General features: G+C 45.7%; 1 protein-coding gene across 4 annotated transcripts in view; it reads right to left on the bottom strand.

The window, feature by feature from the left end:
* NCK2 (NCK adaptor protein 2) overlaps window positions 1-16,080 on the bottom strand; it is a 132,401-nt gene extending 116,321 nt beyond the window's left edge. For 2 of the 4 annotated variants that reach the window (XM_069494037.1, XM_069494036.1), the window contains exon 1: window positions 15,872-16,009. The gene's annotated coding sequence lies outside the window, so the exon portion shown is untranslated. Of the gene's footprint in view, window positions 1-7; window positions 73-15,871 lie in introns of those variants that run through there. The other 2 variants (XM_069494034.1, XM_069494035.1) reach the window with 2 other exon arrangements.
* Window positions 16,081-21,876: the final 5,796 nt, after the last annotated feature.

The following is a 21,876-nucleotide window of genomic DNA, read 5'->3' on the forward strand; positions in this document are numbered from 1 at the left end:
CACTCACCACCAGAGTCCTGGAGTTAAGGACAGGTTCTTTAGGGAATCACTCAGAACTTCACACTGTGTGAGATCTCTGGGCCGTGAGATTCAACAAATCCCTGGATTCCAGAGTGCGGACTACAGATGACACTGACTGCCTTTCAAAGCAGAGAGCTGTGTTGCGGTGAGTCCTGGGAAGGCCCGCTGATGTGAGGAGGGGCCTGACCACCGGAACAGTCCAGGCCTGGATCCAGGCCCCAGAGCTGATGCTCTGTCCACTCACAACTTGCCTGTTTCCTCCAACAAGGCTTCTTTCAACTTGAGAGATGGAAGGAAATCTTTAGAGATCATCTGGTTCGAGCCCACTCTTCTGTGCGGAAACTATGTTTCCAACAGGCTTGTTCTAAGGAAAATACAAGAACAGCCAATTACAGAAACGCTGCCCTTGAATGTTTTCCAGCAAAGTGGGAGTCCTCGGTTTCAGGTCAAGTAATTCTTCTACACAAAGCCACCAAAGTTCACATTTGCAACCTTAAATTAACCAAAGCAAAAATTTAGAAAAAGGACATCATTTTTCTAAAAATATATCAGAAATCTGCTGGCCAAAATAGAAACTATAAACTTAAACACATAGGCACAGATTAAAAAGGAAATAACGTTCAGAAGAGCCACTGTACATTTGTACCCATCATTATTATTTTTTTTTTTTTTTTTTTGAGACAGAGTCTCACTCTGTTGCCCGGGCTAGAGTGCCGTGGCGTTAGCCTAGCTCACAGCAACCTCAAACTCCTGGGCTCAAGCAATCCTCCTGCCTCAGCCTTCCGAGTAGCTGGGATTACAGGCATGCGCCACCATGCCGGGCTAATTTTTTCTATGTGTATTTTTAGCTGTCCATATAATTTCTTTCTATTTTTAGTAGAGACGGGGGTCTCGCTCTTGCTCAGGCTGGTCTCGAACCCCTGAGCTCAAATAATCCGCCCGCCTCGGCCTCCCAGAGTGCTAGGATTACAGGCGTGAGCCACAGCGCCTAGCCTGTACCCATCATTTTTTAATAGACGAAATGCATTGCTACAAACTATATTCATATGAATCAATGCAATTGAGTCTGCAATCTATGTCGTTTTGGGGAGGGAGGAACAGAAAGCAGTCTCCCCCCCAACTGGCCTTCCACCCCCACCCTCAAAGCATACCATTATTGTGGGGAAAGGGTGGTGACAGGAAAGAGAAATAGGCTACCAGCCCTAACTCTGACCTTCTTTGTACCCAACAGAAAGGTCAGCCACTCCTCTCTCTCCTAAAACATTCTCTGGAACCTTCGGTCAGCCAACCAATGGAGAAAAAAGGACCCCTTCAAGTGCTCCCCCAAAGCCAGCTTCTGAGCCAACTCCCAGCCTGCCCACATCTCCGCTCACACACACACCTGAAGCCTCCCCCAGCACCTGGGCAAGGGACAACTTTGCTAGCGCAGCAGAGACTGGACAGGCTGGGTGCGTCTATAGGTGGGAGGAGTGTTCCTTCCAGGGCACCAGGCCTCTGGCACAGGGTTGGGGCCACTCCACAAGCCCAATCACTGCCCAGGGCTCTTTCAGGCAGCGCCCACGACCAGTGCCACTCAGACCCTCTCCAGGCCACTGCCCTCCCACTTCAACTGGGGATCTGCCTGTGAGCTAGACACTGTCTCAAAGCACATCAGACACATGGAGTCCATGAACATCTGTTCCAACCTGAACACAGTCCACTCCGGGTCTCAGTGTCTCTTTCTCTCACATACAAAACCATTTTCAGACAAAACTGGCATTTAAGGACCTCCCTACTCTGGCCCAAACTGTCCTTTCCACTATAGGGTTTTCAGCTGTAACTCCAGTTTCTCTCTGTGCTGGAACTCGGAGACCATGAAACTAAGGATAAGGTTATCCAGCAAGTGAGGAATGACCTTGGGTTCCTACAAAGAGAGCCACTCAGATGGAGACCACCCAAGAAGTGGTTAAAACTGTGGGAAGAGTCAGGACAGAGGCCCTTTGCAGAGGAGCATTGGAACTAGTGCTACCAGCAGGGAAGAGGTGTGGAGGCAAGGAAGGAGGTTGGGGACTGACTCCTGAAGGCAAAGCTATTAAGTTAGAAGGGTTCAAATGCTAATTCACAGCAGAGGTTCTTAACTTTGAATATGCATCAGAATCACCTGGGGAACTTGTTCAACAGGAAGAATTCCAGACCAACCCATCCCAAGAGACTGAGTCAGTAGGTCCAAAGCAGGTCACAGGAATTTGCATTTCCACATATCCCAGGACCACATTCTAGAAACAGTACTGGAGAGCCATCCCATCATCCCATCGCCTCCTCTGCAAGACTGCCAAGGGGCATTCTACCCCACTGAAGATCTTGGGGGAGTAGGTAAACCTCGCATACAGAATTCCAATTAACTAATGTGGATACGACCCCTCAAGGAGATAGAGCGTAACTCTCTGCTGCTTCAGCAACTTCCTTCCAAAGACCACAGTATGCAAAGAGGGGAAAAGAGTCACGGTACAGTGGAGAAACCTACAAACCCTGCCTGCCCGGCCAGGTGATCACGGGCAGCAACAACAGTCACAGCCGTGTCGACGGTGTGCACCTTCGATAGGAAGTGGTGAGAATGGCACGTTACCGCTGTGGTCTCCTCCCCAGAAGCCACAGCTCCCATCTGATCATGAAAAAAACATCTGACAACTCTCAATGAGGAACATTCTATAAAATATCTGACCAGAGCTCCTCAAAATTGTCAAGGTCATAAAAACAAGGAAAGAGCTGAGGAGACATGATGACAAAATGCAATGTAGGATCCTGGATGGGATCCTGGAACAGAAAAAGGATATTAGGTAAAAATTAAGAAAATCCAAATAAAGTATGGACTTTAGTTAACAATAATGCACCAATAATGGTTCAATAGTTGTAACCAATGCACCATAGTAATATAAGATGCTAATCATTGGGGAAAGTGGATGCTGGGTATATGGGAAGCCTCTGTACTATCTTTGGAACCTTTCTATACATCTAAAACCTATTGTAAAATTAAAGGCTTACTTAAAAATATATATGTATTATATGTTTTTACACGTAATATTATATATTATATAAATGCCTATATGCATAGCATAATATGGTTGACTTTCAACAATACCAAATTGTACTTTGGAAGTTAGTAAAACACTCTGCTCAACAAAAGGAGATAAACACACGTATTGATTAGTTTAATACACTAACATAAAGTTATTATATGATTGAAATTCAATACAATTTTTTGCTGTTCTTCAGAGAACACACTATGTGTACCTGAATATGCAAAATGATAAATGTACTGTATGTTTGTAAACAACTTGCTCCCTTGAATGAGACCAAATAAGGACTTACACATTAAATTCTCTCCTGAAGGCCCAAGAATCAAGAATCTACGTATTCAATCAATCTCCAAAACTGCATCACGAAACTCATGTCAAATTAAATTCTTGTTATTCTCAAATTAAATTCATTCAAAACACTAAGCATTAATTACAGTCTATCACTAATTATAGTATATCACAAAAACCATTTTATACTAATCCATGTCACCAAAAGCTAAAAGAAATGTAGACCGATTCAGTGTAGAATAAAGGATAAATAACTAGTTATGATTCTATTTGTTTTGCATGCTAGCAGTACTTTAGTTCAGATGCTAAACAGAACTTAAATGCAAACACTGAAACGGGCCCACCGCTGGAAAAGAGCTCCACAAGGACACTGTCAAAACGGCACTGTAATCTGGAGACTACACTGGGCAGAAGTCAACACTGCATTTTAAAAATACAAAAAAAGAACATCTTAATGGAATAAAACATTTTAAGTTTCAAAGGAAACACTTTAAATGAGACCATAAGTAGGATAGAAAACAAACCTATAAAACATCTGGACAGGATTGAAATGCAATATTCATTACTAATTCAAGTAGTAATTCGATTAAATAAATCTTTTCTAGATTAAAATGTGATGGCATAATGCATTTATGCTATTATCAACTTAAAAAAGGATATAAGTATTAGTGTGCTACCTGACACCAGCATTCCATTAAAAGCACAAACAAGTAATTTTACTTATTTTTAAGAAATAAATGTGTTAAGCAAATAAACATATAGAGTTCACATTATCTGAAAATTATGGACTAGCTGACCCCAAAATCAAGTGCTCATGGTAAGCAAACCGAGGGTCTGACCCTCACCTAGACCCGGAAATAAGAGCCCAATCCTGGGATAAGAGAATAGGGTGCTCTGCCTCAGCTGTCGTAGCAACCAGGGTTTACAACTGGCATTTGGGAATGTCTCTGCTCAGGTGACAATTCAGTCTCCAGGCTGCCTGTGCGCTGAAGAGCTTCTGAGAATCTTGAAGAAAATATCATCTTTCCCCAGAATACTTCAAATGAATTCCTGAATTCTACCTGGCCTGGAGCAGGGCAGGGGGTGGGGTGCGGATTTCCCATGGTGTCGTCCCCCACACAGAGATAGCAAACTGTCATTTTATATACTTGGTAATTAAGATTAGAGTTGACTGTGAACTTATAAAATACCTGCACTGGTTGGTAGGCTCCCTGAGGGCAGGTCCTTGGCTGGTTCCCGTGGTATTCCACAGCACCTGGCATAGCACTCAGCCCAAAGCTGGTACTCAGTAAGTGTTAATGGTATGAACACAATTTAGTGGGGGCACGACAAGGACAGCAGTCCCACTTGTAAGTTGGATCAGGATGAACGATGCGGCTTTTTCTACATCTCTACACCCATACTCTGCCAGCTCTACTAACTAGATTCAGGTAAGTGTAACAGCAACATAAATTGACACACAAGTCAGCTCATTCCATGCTGCTTTGAAGAAAAAAAAATCTCTAATAATCATGGAACCGTACCATCCAACTTTAACACAGCTATAAAAGGTCTTAACAACCAGTAGCAGCAACCCCTAGTTTCACAGAAGACAAAACAGAGGTGAAGAGAGGTTAAAAATTAGGTGTGCAACTTCAGCCAAATGAGGAGCAGAAGAAAAGGAGAATCTACATCTCTGCTCCTCATATGAATCAAGATTTTTGAAGTTCAGACTTAGACTAGCTATTAATAAAGATCAGAATGATACTGTTTGAATCCAGCTCCCATTGTAATGAAAAGTCAAGAAGTCGTTGCACAAAGGCAAATGTTTTATTTGAGGGAGAAGATTTCAATAACACCAATGCAAAGCCATAAGTACGCCCAGGGTCTGCAGTCTAGGTCTGGGGCATCCCACACTCACACAGCGTGGGCCTTAAGTCGCTTCACGGCCACTCACGACAGGACCCCTATGGGCCAGTCACTGTGACCGGTGAGGAACCCTCACCTTCCTCCTCTACAAAAGGACGGAATAACTAAAGTGGCCCCCTCCACCACACCGCAAGAATCGAGTGATACAAGGCCAGCACAAGTAACAGATACGTACGACTTCAGAACTTTCACTTCTGTCCAAAAAATTACTATTAATCTTTCAGAGGACCCAGTCCATGTGAGATGGGACAACTGAGGAACTGAAAAGATTGACTGTACTTGTAACTATCTCCACCAAGGAAAGTTCAGAAATTTATAAAGTGCTGGGTTTGTGTTTATCCTAGTAACTGAATACGAAGAGAGGGGATGACAAGCCACAAAATCAAAAAGAAGAGCACTGTAACAGGAAATAATTTATACAAAACGCATCGTGATGAAACCAAGAGAATTTCTAATTGACTCTTTTCATTCCTAGGCTTATCCTACATGATCAAGTAAGGGTGTATTTATAAAGAAAAAACATTCGGACAGCAACATCATATTCCAGACCAGCTAATAGGCAGCTTTGCAGACACTGGGAGTCTGCCACGAACAGCCAAATTAGAATTTTCCCTTTCCTTTTCCCTTTGCAAGGTCTAATTTGTGATATTTTTGTTCTCTCTCCCCTGAAGAGTTTATTTTAGAAAGATACAAAGAAGGAAATAAAACATTCAAAAGCTAACATATGTGGCCAGCTCAAAAATTATCAGGCTGAACCTAGAGTCCCATGAACCTTAGTAATAACAAAAACAAATGTTTTTCCACAATCACCAATGTAAGACTTCTGAGCTAAGAAAGCAGATGTCTTTCATCAGACCAAACACTGAAAGTAATTGATTAAAGCCCCCCCCCATTATTTCCGCATCAGTGGGCATTCTAAGGGGAATGTGTTTTTATCACATCTCAGCCAGATATCAAAATGTTTCCTACAAAATCAGCATTTTGTATGTGTATGGTCCAAATACGTTGATTATAAAATTAAAAAGCAATGTATACCATACTTTAACACCAACATTATTACAGATAACACAAAAACATGGTTCAAAGTCAGTTACAGTACAGTAAATTTCTCCTTTACATATTTAATGCAGAGAGGTATACTGTTTAGACCTCTAAATATGTATTATTGTTTATTATAAGGAAGAAAAATTGATCTTCAAAAGGCAACTGTGTGAAAGAATACACGTGTCCTTGACTACAGACACTGAAACAAAGCAGCACAGCGTTCACTTATATCAAAGTTGCTTAAATACTGACATTTTGAGCCAGTTAATTCTTTGTTGTGGAGGCTGTCCTGTGCATTGGAGGATGTTTAGTAGCATCTTTGGTCTAGCATCCCCCTAAATGCCAGTAGCATTCCCCAGGTATGACAATTAAAAATGTCTCCACACATTGCCAAATGTCCACCAAACTGCCCCAGCTGAGAACCACTAATTTATAGACATGGGTTCCAGTCTCAACTAAGTTTTTCAAAATGCTAACCTTTAAAAAGGTATTTGTGTATTTGCAAAAGTGAATTGCTTCTATTTCCCAATCCAAATCTAACAACTAAGATCTAAAAATGAATGGGAAGCTGCATGTATTAAAGTGCATTTAGTTGAAAACATATTTTCTTCCTTAGACATGGAACCCTCACCAACAAGAGACATTCACAGAGAATCTGCTTCTTATGGAAGATGGAACCAGCTTCACTAACCAGAGTGGCCGAGGTACATGAGGCACTTGACTAAATCAAGTTTAAGATGAAACACAATCAACACTAGACACTTAATCTATAGGTGATCCATCCACTGGGCTTCAGTTCTACTCAGGAAATCTTCAAAATAAAAATTACAACAGTGGAGGGTCTGACAACCACCTCCTTTGTTTTTGTTTTTTGTTTGTTTGTTTGTTTGTTTTTTTAGGTAATAATATCATCATTTCTTCATAGTCGCCACTGGGTCTTGTCTACCAAATCATATGAAACAGGCCTGGTAAGAAAACTATGAAAAGGGAACTGAAGGCAGATGGCTTAATTTAAGGGAAGAGAATCTTCTAAATCCAAGCTAGGTGAGTCCTAAGAAGACAATACTGAAACATGTAAAGGGAAAACCACGAGTGCAGGGAGTGGAGATAGACAGGAACAGACTGACTTTAAGATACATGGTTGGGTGGCGAGACTACATGAGGTCAGTCGCACACAATGTGAAAAGTAGAAGGGGGAACCAAAAGAGTTAAATCAAAGAAAAATGGAAATGAATAGAAAGGAAAATCTCTTTTTATAGCTATCTTGCTAGATTCTGCTCCTAAGTTTCTTTAAAAAAGACCAAGTCATGTGATGAGAATTCACTATTCACCTATATCAAATTTCCAGAAAACTATCTCTAAAATAACTCCCTGAATCTCTTATTTCTTAGTCTCTTAAAAATACTCAAGCAGTGTGTGGTTTTTATGTCAATGTCCCCAAGCTGGCTGCCATCACTCAGAGCAGTAAAAAAGGGCTGTTTAATTACCCTCTCCTTCCCCCTGAAACACACACAGACACACACACACAAACACAAACACACACACACACTTGAAAACAGAAACACAAGCTTTTAAAGTGATTGTCCTTAAAATGAACACAGCTGGCAAGAGAGAGAGACTGAAAGAGACAGCAACTGCTCTCCTCTTCTGGGTCCAAACTCAGAAGTGACATAATTAAAATATTTGTTGACTTGCAGATGTCCTTATATACTCAGCCAAAATGCACAAGATGTTAAACTGAGACACATCTTTTAGGGAAAATCGATGGAGACACTGATGGACTTTGTCCTCTAAGATGGCCACGGGCACCTTGCTGGCATTTCCCTGTGATCTTGACGACTTCTTACTTATTTTTCAATATCTAACCACCACCACCACCATTGCCGGGAGAATTATTAAGCTCTCTAAGTAAATAAATCTTTGCTGCTACTCATCCTAGAACCTGCTACATATAGAACTGGCCACATGGGAGGCAGTGTGCTTGCAAATCTAAGCCTGTAAACTGAAAGAACCTGCGAGTGGCAGCCCTAAAGCACCGTGTGCGAGCTTCTCCCAACAGAGACACCAGGTCATGGTCATATCTCAGCCCCATCTCCTCCAGGACACTGCCTAACCCTCTCATGGCCCCAAGTGTCCTCCAAACATGGAAGGGTAGGTTTGGGATGGTCTGGCATGGACAAGTCACTCGGAAGGGCAGCCTGAGTCAGAGTTCCAATCGGAACCTTGTAGCAGCAGTCATCCAAGAATCCAGACTGAGGCTGGACCTGGCCGCTCTCGTGACCTGAGAGGTAGATTTCAAAGTCATCCTGGATTTCTTCAAGACCTGCCCAGATGTCATAAGCACACAAAGGAAAAGGATTGGTATATTCAGCTACAAGGTTTTCAGCAAGAACCTATCTACCCACCTTCTCTTGAATAACAGTAATTCATTTAGAAAAAATAAGTCACTGTTACTTCAGCATTTCAGCTGCTGAAAAGGGCCTTGCACAAGGTACCTCAGGGGGCCAAATGGACTCCTGCTTCCTCGGTCCCCACTGTGGCAGAAACAGGGTGGGGGCCCACCACACAGCTATTTACGAAGAGGCGCATCACCACACGGCAGGCTTGCGGGTCTCACTGGATGACACTGTCATCACAACAGAACTTCCCCACTCCCCGAGTGGCACTGCCATCCCCTCCAGCAGTGATTCTCCTTCCAGGGGGTGCTCATGCTCATTTCAGAGTTGGGGGGCCACCACCCTGCCACACGCAGCGAGAAGGGGCCAGGCCAGTGCTGCCCAGTGGTGTCCTTCTGTGACCTTTCCCAGCTTCCCCTCTGTGACCACTGGGGCAGGTATTAATTACTCATTATGTTCTTCCAAAGTCCAGGGCCTCCTCTATCACTTGGCTGATAAGGGGTCCCCATAATGAACCAGTATCCAAGCTCCACACCCTGTCAGTGATTTTCCTCAAATCTTAAACCATAATAAAAGTTTATGGTTCTGCTTTCTGTACTGTCGGATACATCTTAGTGAAGGGATGGCGGGTAGCTTGGTGGATAAGAGACAGTCTGAATTCCAGACCCTCCATTTACTAGCTGTGGAACAGACAGTGCCTCCCTTTCCTTATCCATAAAAACAGGAGGTATCACTCTGAATATCTGTGAGGATTCAATGCACCATTACATGTAAAGTGCTTAGAACCATAATTACAGTGTGTGATGTGCGCGTGTGTACCTGTGTCCATGTGTGAAGGGGGAGAAGCTAATGATCCAAAAAAAAAAAAATACAATTTTAGCTTCTGTACTTACGGATTAAGCACTTAATGTGTATCAGAAATATGTTGAATATTGATACCCAAAAAGTTATTTTACGTTAATAATTTGATTTCTAAAATGCAAAACACATTTTAAAACATTTGCAAATGAATAAGGTATTATGATTACACGTATTCAATTTTTACCAAATCTGATTTTAGTACTCTAAAACTGCTTAAGTACATGAAATATTATATTATTCCTTACACTTACAAAGGTTTACCTTTCCCAACAAAGAACAAAAACAATTACTATTATTATTCTACGTTGTTTCCACTATGCCTTTTGAGCCATCTGAACTTTGGAAAATATAAAACAAATGAAGTTTAACTCATGAGAAGTACACAGACCTGCACTCCCCAACATGGCTGTCATTTCTGACACGTGGCTATCGACCACTCAAATGCAGTGAGAGGGAACCGAGATGTAATACAAATGTACAATAATTGCTGAATTTTGAAGACCTCACACAAATAGAAGAATGGGAATTATCTTATTATGTTTTATATCGATCACATATGTAAATCTACAAAGTTTAGATATATTGAATAAAAGAAAATATACGGTGAAAATTAATATCACTTGTTTCTTTCTACATTTTTCATGTGGCTACAAGAACATTTAAAATTACATCTGGGGCTCAAATTTGCAGCTTTCAGCTGTCAGGACAGCCAGCACTGCTCTGACAACCCATCAGTTCAAGTGGCATTTGTGGGGAGACACCCCACGTCAGAAGAGACACACACACACCACCCTCTACTCCTCCCATAAGGGAGAGCCGGGCTCATGCAGGCTCCACGCAAAGCTGCAGGTGGGCAGCCGTGCCATTACTACACGGGACAGCCCTTACCCAGCCTCAATGGAGTGAAGCCTTTGAAAACAATGGAGTGAAGCCTTTGAAAACAAACTGATTATAAATTTCGTTGTTTGGTTATCACAATTAGCAAACCGCTGCTCCGTGTGTGGCCTGAGATGACTGAACAGCTCAGAGTGTGTGTGGGGGCGGGGGATGTTTAGAGGCTGGGAGAAAGGGTGAGAGAGCCCAGTTGTGCAGGTCCACACCTGCCACGCTGGGAAGTTGGGACATTGATGGGAGGACAATGGTGAGACACCGTGCATGGGTCATGGCCAAACCTGAATGTTAGGGCACAGTGAGCAGGAAAGACTGGCAGGAGTGGTTGGAAAGCTATTTCAATATCCAGGTGAAAGAGAGAAGAGAGCAGGGCTGAGATGTCAGCGACCTTCTGGAGGTAAAATCAATAGCAGCTGATAACTGGATTTGGGAGGTGAGGGAGAACTCAAAGGTGACCGGGTGAGCCAGCGATGGGGAAAATTACTGAAAAGACAAGCAGGTCGGGAGATGGTGCAAACAGTTTGAGACACTCAGAGTTTTAGGTAGAATGATCAGTAAGAAGTTGGCTAATTCATATGAATGAATGAAGGAATGAACAAGCAAACAGAGCATGAATGAACACACAGCTGTGAAGCTGGACAGTGGTCAGTCACACAGACATTCTTGCCCTATATTTGAACAAGGCAAACTGGCACTCATGCGGTGCTCGGGGCATACCTCACCAAACCCCGTCATGCACATTCCATGAAGGGGCACAGTCCCAGCAATGGTAGGCCCACGGGGGATGGCCTATCTGCCTCAGGTAGCCACCGGCCCACCCACTCGATTTGCTTCCTTCATCCAGAGTCCAGGAAAGGCTTTCCTTGCCATACAAAATCAAACACTTTCCATGTCTGAGATTTTATTATGGTCCCAATCAGAAACCAACCAACCAAAAAAAAAAAAAAAAAAAAAAAAAGGTGCCTGCAGCTGAACCTACATATGTTGAGGGGGAGCACCATAAATGGAATTAAGTCAATATTTTTCTCTGTCTTTAATCATTCTATTTAAAACCTGACCAGCCTCTGGAAGGCCAGCGCCAAGGCTCCCTCCCTGTTATGAGATGCTATTACTAACACTTAATGGTTGACATTCCCTCCTTATTCCTGACTACTCTGTAACCATCCCTGGCAGGTGTCTTCAAATAAACACAGATTCCAGATCTGGGAGATGGCAGCAACAGGACTTCCTACAATCATCACCCCTGTTTTAGAACACAGAGTTGCACACTGTGGTGGACTGAACTGTGTCCTCCCCCCGCCCCTCCGTAGATTCGTATGTTGAAACCCTAACCCCCAAGTGACTATATTTGGAGACAGGACATTTAAAGAGGTAATTAGGGTTAAAAGAGGTTATAGGGTAGAACCCTGATCCAATAGGACAAATGTCCTTATAAGAAACAGAATATTAAATATGATGGCACATTTGAAGAGTACTTTGCAAACTATAAATGAACATACATGCATTAGTATCTATTATTCTTTTTCATTATGCCATTTTAGATCCTCATTAACAACTGGCCAGCAAAAGCATCTTACTTCCCAAAAGAAGAAATTGCAGTACTTAAAATTCTGACTGCAGTTGAAGCTTCTTTTCCTAGAAACATTACAAATATTAATACAAATAGTAGAAAGAGGTGGGGTAACACTAAATAACTAACTTACCAGGCCAGGATACCAAAAGCTCTCCCCAGAATTTCCAGTTCAGGTTTACATGAACGGACTAATCTACTGAAAAGTAAAACACTCAGCCAGCCTACCATGTGGTATGGAGTTAGATTTGGTTTTGGTTTAGTTTTTTTGTTGTTTTTGTTTTTGAGTGTAGTTTCAGGACTACAATGATTCATTTGACAGAGAATTTACCAAATAGAGAAGCTGCCCGACCAAACTCTCCCATTGTCTCCATATTCTAAGGACAAAGCCTTCCATAGTGGACAGAGGTTCTGAGCAGAGGCACAAGGATTCTGGAGGTCTCTCATCACTAACATCTCAGTGGGAGCCTAGAGCCCCAATAAAAACAGGCTCAGAACTCAATATTCATGTACACAGTAAGGATTAGTTGCACATTTGCTGTGTATACTAAGTGGCAACACCTTTCTGTCCCACGGGGTTTAGAATCTATTAAAGAAAATATGAACACAAAGAAACCACAAGGAAGAATGTCAAAATGGCAAATTGGGAACACAAAGAAAGTGCTGCAGAGGTTCAAAGACAAAGTCATCTCCTCCAGTTGGGAAGGAGCTGGCAAGATGTGGAGAAAAAAGGAAAAGGAGATGACCTTGGGATGGCTGAGAACTGTGGCTGAGGAGGCTGAGCAAAGGGGTCCAGAGGGCACAAGGGGGCTGAGCAGGGACACTGCCACCTCCATCAAGGAACTTTTTCATTTCCACAGCTTTAAGGACTGAGATTTTTGAGGTAGAAACTTATGTGCACATGTGTGCGCCCACAATGCATGGAGGTGTAACTTGCCAATGTCAATTTACCTTCAGAAATAAACATACCTTGGGATGTGTTCAAAGCAAAATGCAGGCAAAGAGGAAAAAGCCTAATTTTTTCAATTGTGCTAATAAAATGGCCTAAAGAAATGAGAAACTATTTTTACTTTAGCTGCATACTTGTGATAACCCCTTTAAAAGGCTGTCTTGACCTCTTTCTGAGTTGCCTTAACTCTGGCACTTAACACACATGGTATCTTTTTTTTTTTTAGCTTAGACCCTTTGAAAATGTGCTGTGAAGTATTTCCATCACTCATTTTAGGAAAGAGAAAGCATTTGGAAGTGCTACTTGCAATGCCTCTGGATGGGAAAACTAATTTCTTAAGACTCTGCAGTGAGTTGTGGGGAGTTTCCAGTTCATTTGTGAAAAAAGTTAGCTTACTTGTTTTCCCAAACATCGCTCACCACCCTCCCCTGCAGTTCCAGCAAGCAATCTTGAGCTCTTCAATCATTAAGCCTCATTTTTAATGCCAAAGAACCATTTCCACAAGCCCTGTCTCCCCCAGTGCACACTGCAACCTAGTATGAGCAGTTAGAAAAATTTGTGTCTCACAGAGCAACACGGCCTGATCTCGCCAGGGCACATTTAGCTAATGCAAGTGATCAAGCAAAGGACTCCAGATCATTCTGTGCAATCAGGAAGTCTTAGGGTACTTTAAAAGGTTATCCAGTCTGTGCACATGCAAGGAAGATTTCCGGGGTATTTAATATGGATAACGCATTTCTCAAATACAATACTGTGTACATAAGATCTGCTGTTTGTTAGAAAAGCTCAATAACCCCCAATGTAAATGGCAGAGGTTAGGAATACGGCAGGGTCAAACAGAGCAGGGATGAAGAAGATTTAAGCACACAGCATGCAATAAGGCAAAGCCCAAAGCCTGAAAAGTGAGCACAGCTACTTGAAATGCGCCTTAAACAAGCCTCGCTGGCTTAAAACAGGGTCAGTTTCTCCACAAGTGGGCAGAGGGGGTCATGGAGTAGTCAACTCCGGATGGCAATTTGCCACTCAATTTCATCCGGTGTTTCCTGATCAATCCCCCGGAGTGTTTCTGTAGCAGCTAAGCTCAGAGGCCAGGCGGCCTCCAGACAGGAAGTGAACCTGGCACCTCCACAACTTCCCACTGCTGAAGTTCTTGATTTCAGCCTCAAGTAGCTGCCAGAAGACCACTAGGATCTGGCCACCTTCTTCAATCAAAACTATATCTAACCAACCTCCAGGAGAGAAATATTGAGGGAGGATTTTCCCCTCAGCTCGCTTCTTCACAAGTCAGTAACCCACTTCTCAGGAAATGCCTGTTCCAAACATCAAAACACCTTCATCTTGAGCCCAGTCTCAAGGCTAAGTACGTTTCTTCTTCACCCATGTGTCCAGTGACTGCCATTCTCTTTATATAAATCCTGTACTTGCTTGACTCCTATTATTAATTCACCGGTTTGTCCAGGGTCGCTTAGAAAGTGAATTATGGGAGTGTTCAGAAGTTCAGTTTAGATCTGTGTTGATAAGTTAAAGCAGCCCAGGTTAATTTCATTTTCAGTCACTTTGAAGACTTGAAAACCACTGTTAACAACTATATGGAAAACAGCGGCATGAAACACACCCCTTATTACTTTCATTCCTACACAAGATCCCTTCTGAGGAGCCGGGACTGGGCCCAGTCCAGGTAGGGACTCCCCTACCTGTGGGTCCCGGGAAAGCCACGCCCACTGGCCTCTCGGTTCAGTTTCTTTTTGGGTCAACAGAAGGAGTGGGCCTGGGTGATGTTTCAGGCCCCTCCAGCCCAGACTGGGGCCTGCTCATCCCATTATGCAGACGCAAACTTGGCAGAATCAGCCTCAAACCTGTTGGCAAAATAAACAAAGCCAAATAAGGGGGAAACTGCCAACCTGAATTGTCTGAAGTGGCCGAGGCCGACTTCGCACACGTTTCTGCTTTGTCCCTGAAGCTTTTACGAGGCCAGTTTAAGTCAGGTGCCTGGTGCCCATTAGCCAGTGCCCCTAGCACCCCGGCGCAGACCTTCAAAGCGATCCTTATTGTCTATAAATGAAAGCGTTTTGGAAATTAAACCCCTCTACACAATGCCAAGCTAACTGCGCCGATAATGCAGTTACCGGTAATGCCTTAAAAGTCACACATCAAATTTTTCCAGAACCACTTGGTGGTTAAATCGCCCTGAATAAACCGAGAGGGCAGAGCGATTGTGAGAAACTTTGGTTCAGGTGGCTGTGAGAGAGTCCTGTAAATCTGGGGCAGGGCGCAGAGCCTGAAGCCCGGCACAAAAGCGCCCTTCGCCGAGGCGAGGACCTCCTTTATGCGATGTGACAGCAGCTTTGTGCGGGATCATAAATAGTTCTAATAAACACAGCAAGTTCTCCGGCCGATCACGGCCTCCCAAGTCCCTGCGCATGGGCCCTGCGACCCGCGGCTATTCCTCCTCGGCACACGCGCCCAGGCGACCCCGGCCACCGCACGGTCCCACGCCGGCTCTGGGCTCAGTGCTCGCCGCCGGCCCGCAGGCCGGGCGCAGCCTGTGCACCCGAGGGTCTCCAGTCCCCGGGCCCCGCCGCCCTGACCCCTGCCCTGTTCCGCGCCCGCGCCCTAGGCGGGCGTCCCCGCCCCCACGCCGGTCCCGGAGGGTGGGGGTGCGGGGAAGGCGGACAGGAAGGTGCGGAGTCGGGAGGTGCTGGGCAGCCTGCGGCCAGGGGCGCCCAGGCCGCGGTGGGGCCGAGGGCACCGGTGGGGCGCGGAAAGGACCCGCTCCCCCAGCCCTTTCCCGGGCGCACCCCGGCCCGCGAGCCCCGCCGCGCTCCCAACTCCGCCGAACGGCCCCAAGTTTGCGGCCCCCGCCCTGCGCCCGCCCGGCTGCGCTTACCTCGCCGTGGGCCGCCCGCCGAGGCCGGAGGGCAGCGGCGCGGGTCCCGGGGCGGCGGCCGCGCTGCGCCCGCCCAGGCGCCGCTCTTTGTCTGCGCCGCTCCCTCCTCCCGCCGCCGGGCGGACGCTGCCGGCCCGGGCGCCGCGAGCCTCCCCGCCGCCGAGCCCTCCCCGCCGCCCGCCGCCCGCTCGGCCGCGCGGCTCCGGCCTGACGATCCCCGCGGCGGCGGCGGCGGCGGCGGCGGCGGTGGCGGCGGCGACCCTCCCCCGGCGCGCAGCGCCCGCCTCCTCCTCGCTCTTCCTCCTCCTCCCGCGCTCCTCCCCGGCCGTGCCGTGACGCCGCCCAGGGGCCGAGCCAGGCCCGCGCGCGCGGGGGGGGGGGGCCCGAGACCCACCTGGGGGCGCACCGGGCCGCCCGGCTCCGCTGCCAGGCTCCGGCACGAGCGCCAGGGTGGCGCGGGGCTCCAGGGTGCTCCGCCTGGGGACCGCAGCGCGGGCCGGGCGCTGGGGGGAGGACGGGGTCTCCACGCCTGAAACTGCTCGCGCGGGCGGTGGGGGGCCGGGTGGGTGGGGACGAGAGTGAAATACAGGCAGCAACTTCCAGCCTCAGATGACTGCCGGGTGGTCTTTGCATCTTCTTTTTCGCTTGTTTGATTTTCTTATCACGACGCTCTAGTTGTTTGGCGTTCGCCCCCCCCTCCCGGAAGCATTCCCACGGCACTCTCAGCAAAGCAGGCCTGTTGTCCATCAGAAAAGGGACTTACATAAAAATGTCACTTCCTCCCTGTAATTGCTTGTGGGCAGTTCTATTTATTTGCCTTGCATCTATTTACTTTCCCAACCAGACACGTTTCTGCCCCTTCATCTCCTTGGAGACACTTCTTAAGGGAGGAGAGGAAACCCGACCTCTGCTGCCTCCCAGGCCAGCTCCAGCCACTCAGATCCTGGTCGCACACCCTGGGGGCAGAACCCGATGAGGAGTTTCCTGAACGTGGGCTCCAGAAGGAGTTGTCGCTAATGGTGGGATCGTTCAGCCTACCCAGCCTGGAGTAGTGGCTAACATATAAACAAACTTGAAAGATTAAAACCGAAGAGGAAGCGGAAAGACACAAATTTCCCTTTCACAGGCACGTGCCTCCAGATGTCTTTTCTCCGATCTCCTTCCCATATGGTTTCCCAAAGGAAATCCTAATGCAAATGATTCTGAGTTCCTGGTGGGGTAGCCTGCATCCCTGTTAATGAGATTCTTTCTTAGGCTCCTGGCCTCTCATTATTAACAAGGCAATAATAATTTATCCAAGGTTACAAGGCAGTATTATTCGATTCACTCATCCCCTGCCTCTTTCCTTCACAAAAGAAAATACCCAAGGATGGTAACTAGAGTCAGTATAGCTTTGAAGTCAGACAGTTGAGTGTTTGACTGTCGGCTTCCTGAACTGTGTAACCTTGCACAGGTGTTTCTTAAGCTTTCTAAAATCTATCACATGGGGAGATAACATTTACCTACCTCCTATGTGAAGTACCTGGCACTCTCCCTGGCAGTAGACAGCCCTCACCAGCTCAGTAAGTGGAAGGGGAGGTAGTACACTGAGCAGGGAGCAGGTGCAGCTCAGGGATCCGGGCAGCCTCCTTCATCTCTGATTTGACCTTGGGAAAGAAGCTACCTCCATTCATCCTTTTCTGAAAACCTTGTCTTACTAATATCTAGCTTTACAATAAGGAAAGAAGAATTCTAACAAATAGTATGCCCAAGCTTAAATTACTTTACTCAAAATAGGTACAACAATATTGACACAGTTTTTAACTTGTTTGCTCTGTAAACTTTCATCGAATCATGGTTCTTGAACTCCTCTTCCTTCTCTGATTCTTTGTACAGTCACCAATGACATCCTCTATTTAAACTCAATGGCCCTTTCTCAATCTTTATTCTATGTGGTTTTCTGAAGTATGTGGCATTTCTGCTATTTCCTGAAACTCCATCATCTTTTCATTTATCTAACACAACCAGTTCTGATTATTTTGCCTTTTTGACCTGCCCATCTCTGTCTCCTCATAGAGAATATGTTGTCCTCCCAACGTCTAACAGTAATATTTCCAAAGCAGACAGTGGTCGTGTGTGTGTGTGTGTGTGTGTGTGTTTTAGAGAGAGAGAGAGAGAGAGTGGATCATTTTTTGCATGCTCGCAGGCTGAATTTTCACTGATTAACTCCAAGATCAGTAGCCTCAGAGAGTCCCGCAGCCTATCTGCTCTCCCTACTCATCATTTCTTCTAGGTCGCCACACTCAGAAAGCAGCTCATCTCCTTCCCAAACCAGCCCCTCTTCCTAGTGGTCTCAGGCTTGGCCAAGAGTCCACCAAGTACCTCAGCTCCTGGAAGAAATTTCAGCGCCATCTTGACTTCTTCCTTCCCTCTCTCCAAATTCCCTCCAGGGGAAGTGAGGAGAGGGCACTAGATGACACCTCGACCCCTTGTAACCTAACCCCGTGATTCTGAGTCCTGGTGATTCTTAACTCTTTGACCTCACCATTCTTCCCATTTCCAATGCTAGCATCGTAACTTTTACTCCTAACTTTTACGCCACGTAGCAGTACTTATACCTCTATTGAATTCTTGACACAAATCATCTCTAATCCACACACAATGGTATTGTCCCCATTTTACAAGTGAAAAAATGTGAACAGTGAGTGAAAGAGCTGGAGTCAGAACTGCCCACACCTGACTCCAAAACTCCTTTCCTTTCCCTGTGACCACTGCCTTCCAACTGGTCTCCCATTAGTTACTCACTTCTTCCCATCCCCCAAATTTGTGCTGGATATCAATGTCATTCCAATGTAAAGGCAAATGAAAATCTCAGGACCAACCCTCAACTCCTCATGCAAAAGAGAAGGTCAAGCCTGGAGGCTGAGTCATGCAGCACCCCCTCCCAAATGAGTAGTTGTTGCTAACATTGTGCATCAGCCAGATTCCCCAAGGATAGGTAAAAGGCCTCAGGCATGTACAAGGACTGCCCCCACAGATCATTCATAAGGAAAGTCCCTGCTGGCCTCCCATAAATGAGGACATGCAGATTGTAACTTTAGATCCAAAGGCTAAGTCTAGCTCCTGTTAGATTCCACACTAGCAATGTTGATTACAAGTTTATCTTCCCAGGTGCAAAACAAAGACAAGACAAGATCAATCATTCTTCCACCTGCCCCAGGACATCCACATGATTGATCCTTTTTCACTCCCTTTTTGTCTTCAAACATTCACCTTATCTTACATAAAATGTAGATTTCCCGGGCCTCACAAGAATGTAAGTATTTGCCTTGCTACCTGCTCCCCTCCTCCAATTTCTTTCTGTGTGCCCTCTCCCCCTTAAATACAGAAGTTCCCAAATCACTGGTCTGAAAAACAGTCACAGGTGCATCAGTGGCTTGTGTTTTTCCCAGGCCTGTCCTTGGACTTTGGCTTAATAAACCTCCATTGATTGAGATCTTTGCCTCGGTCACTTATGTTGGGTTGTCACCAAGTTCCTACAAATTGCTTCTCTCTTGTCCCTCCTTTGTTCAAGAACCTCCTACAGCTCCCCATTGCCCACCACAGCCTCTTAAAACATCCTGAGCATTTGCCCCTAGGGAGGCTGGGGAATTTAGCCCTGATAGGCCTGGGTTAGTTTCCTGGGCTGCCTTAACAAACCACTTAAAACTACGTGCCTTAAAAAAGAGTTTATTCTCTTAAAGTTCTGGAGGCCAGAAGTCTGAAATCTCTCCGAAGTCTCTAGGGGAGGATCCTTCCCTGCCTCTTCCAGCCTCTGGTGGCTCCAGGCACTCTGGCTGTGGCAGCATCTCTCCCATCTCCACCTCCATCTTCACATGGCCTGATCCCCTGTATCCTCTCCCTTCTCTCTTATATAGACACTTATCATTAGACTTAGGGCCCACCCTAATCCAGGGTGATGTCACCTCAGCATCCTTAACTTATAACATCTGCAAAGACTTTTTTTCCAAATAAGGTCACCTTCCCAGGTTCCAGGTGAACACATCTTTGGGGACATCATTCAACCCACGACAAGGCCCAACATGGGGGAGACATTTCTTTGAAGCTTATGTTTTATCTAAAAATGTATATATGTTTCTGCATTCTACTCCATTGGTATGTCCGTGTCTGTTTTTCTATTTAAATGTCTTCAATCACAAGTACTGAAAGAGCAAAAAGTATAAAGCTTTTGCCTAAAATCACATCAGCATCACACCCTGCGATTTATCTTGCAAAGGCCTCTTGAACTCAGTCCTGCCATAGCCATCTCCTTTTTAACTCTGTCCAACATAAGCGATTTGCTTGGTCACTCTGCTCTGCCCACAGTGCCCCACTAAGTCATGCTAATTTCCACCTTTTGTGATGCAGAGGCATCTAGGAATTCCTTGTCTCCCTCCTCTTCCTTTAGAGCTCCATTGAAGACCTCCCCTAACCCCTCCTTGGACTCATGGAAAACACAGGCAAAGTCGAGGGTGCCGTCCAAGTCAGACTTCCCATGAGCCTGTGGCTTGGGGCCATTTCACCTTTCTGGGCCTCAGATAGTAATAGTATTCTAGTAAAGAGTTGTGAGGTTTAAATGAGATAACGCAAACATGTCTCAACTGTGTGTTCGGCACACGGTAACCACTCATGTCAGCTTTTCTGTGACCTTCTATAGTGACCCTCCATTTAATTAAGCATATCTACTATCTTTCTATTTGTAAGGCATTATAAGATTTAATTCAGGATTCACTCAAGTGGTGCATAGACCAAAGAACACCTGGAGATAGGAAGAGTGGATATAGTAAGTTTGTGCTACTCAGAGAGTTAATAACGCAAATGAGAGAGGAGTGAATGGATGCGAAAATGGTTTAGGAGAAATGAAGAGGAAAAAACTCAAAAGAATGGGTAAAACCAGTGCACAAATAACTATAATATAAAGCTAAATATGAAAAGCATCAAACAAAATATGTTCTGAGACTCAGAAGAGGCTTGAGGCTTTATGAAAGATGGTGGCATTAGCAATGGACCCGGAGAGGTGACACTGCAGGAGGCTGTCATGACTTGGCTGCCCCACACCCAGCCCCCTTCCTGGTTTTAGGGAGGCCCCTGTCTGAAGCCCAGAGGGAAGCAGATGGGCTCCTCTGCCTCTCCCTTCCCCGTCCCTAGGGAGTGAACAGTCCAGGATTGGCCAGTGGAGCCCTCCCATTCAACCTTTGAAACTGGGGAGGATGATAAAGACTGGGGAGGATGAGGTTTAGTTTGCTGTGGCTGACATGGTCCAAACACTTCCCCCTTGCAGGAATTAACAGGGTTGGTTCTCACCCCTTCTCCCACTTCTCCAGCTACCCTGCAAGCTACTTGTTATTATTCTAGTAAACCCTCTTGTTCTGCTTAAGGTAGCAGAGGCACTTTCCCTTTTTGCAGCCAAAACCCCCCAGAGATACAAGTGTTAGGCTTTTAGGAGGTGTAGATAGGCAGGAAGGAAATTCCCAGTGGAGGAGGGGACTTAGAATCCTGAGTACGGAGAGGGGGATGTGGAGGACTCCGTGAGGATAGGGAGTGGAGCAGAGAATACCCGGAGAGGATCCCAGGAGCAGAGGCCTGGAGGGAAAGCAGGTGAGGGTGAGCATGGCCTGGGGTGGGCATAGGAAGACCACTTGGCGCCAGCACCAAGGAATACCTGGAAGTAGGAAGAACAGGCCTGCAATAGCAACCCAAACGAGGGTGGAGTGAGTAGGCGGCAAAGCCTCTTAGGGGAAACAGAGAGGAAGGACTCAAAAGGGATCAGCAGCTGCTTGGATGTGGGGGACCAGAGGGAATGAAAGCGGAGCATCAAATACAACCTGAGGGTTTTGATGTGGGGAACTGCAAAGAAAATGGTGCCAATATCAGAAAAGGGGGGTAACCAGTTTGTGAGGGATGAACAGTTTTGTTTTTGTACATTCTGTTTAATTTAATGAATATTTATTGCCAACTTACTACAGGAGGTACGCAAATGAGCAAGC

Source organism: Eulemur rufifrons, chromosome 19 (assembly GCF_041146395.1).
Source record: "Eulemur rufifrons isolate Redbay chromosome 19, OSU_ERuf_1, whole genome shotgun sequence".
NCBI lineage: Eukaryota > Metazoa > Chordata > Mammalia > Primates > Lemuridae > Eulemur > Eulemur rufifrons.